The sequence below is a fragment of the Brassica oleracea genome, chromosome C8 (genome assembly GCF_000695525.1).
Source record: "Brassica oleracea var. oleracea cultivar TO1000 chromosome C8, BOL, whole genome shotgun sequence".
Lineage (NCBI taxonomy): Eukaryota > Viridiplantae > Streptophyta > Magnoliopsida > Brassicales > Brassicaceae > Brassica > Brassica oleracea.
This window is the reverse complement of record NC_027755.1, coordinates 6,577,702-6,578,312: the sequence shown is the minus strand read 5'-3', so window position 1 is coordinate 6,578,312 and position 611 is coordinate 6,577,702.

Genomic DNA, 611 nt, shown 5'->3' with positions numbered 1-611 from the left:
AGGGAGTAGATGATTTTGATCAATATTTTGATCAATATTTTGATCAAACGTTCAAGGATTTGTGCATAAATCATGATGATCAAGAAGATACAAGGAAGAAAAGAAAAAAACGAGTCCACATTGAAAGAAATCGTGAAGAAGGCAATGTGCGTTTATGGAATGATTATTTCAGCGAAACTCCAACATATCCTCAAAATCTATTCCGACGGCAATTTAGAATGAACAAACCATTGTTCATGCGTATTGTTGATCGACTCTCCAATGAAGTTGAATTCTTTCGACAAAAGAAAGATGCTCTCGGAAGGTCTAGTCTCTCTCCACTTCAAAAGTGTACAGCAGCCATTTGTGTCTTGGCATATGGTAGTGCGGTTGATGCTGTTGACGAATACCTCCGACTCGGTGAAACTACTACTCGGTCATGTGTGGAACATTTTGTGGAAGGAATAATTTATTTATTCGGCGATGAGTACCTAAGAAGACCAACACCCGCTGATCTTCAATGTCTACTTCAAATTGGTGAGTTCCGTGGATTTCCCGGGATGATAGGAAGCATCGATTGTATGCATTGGGAGTGGAAGAATTGTCCCACCGCTTGGAAAGGGCAATATACA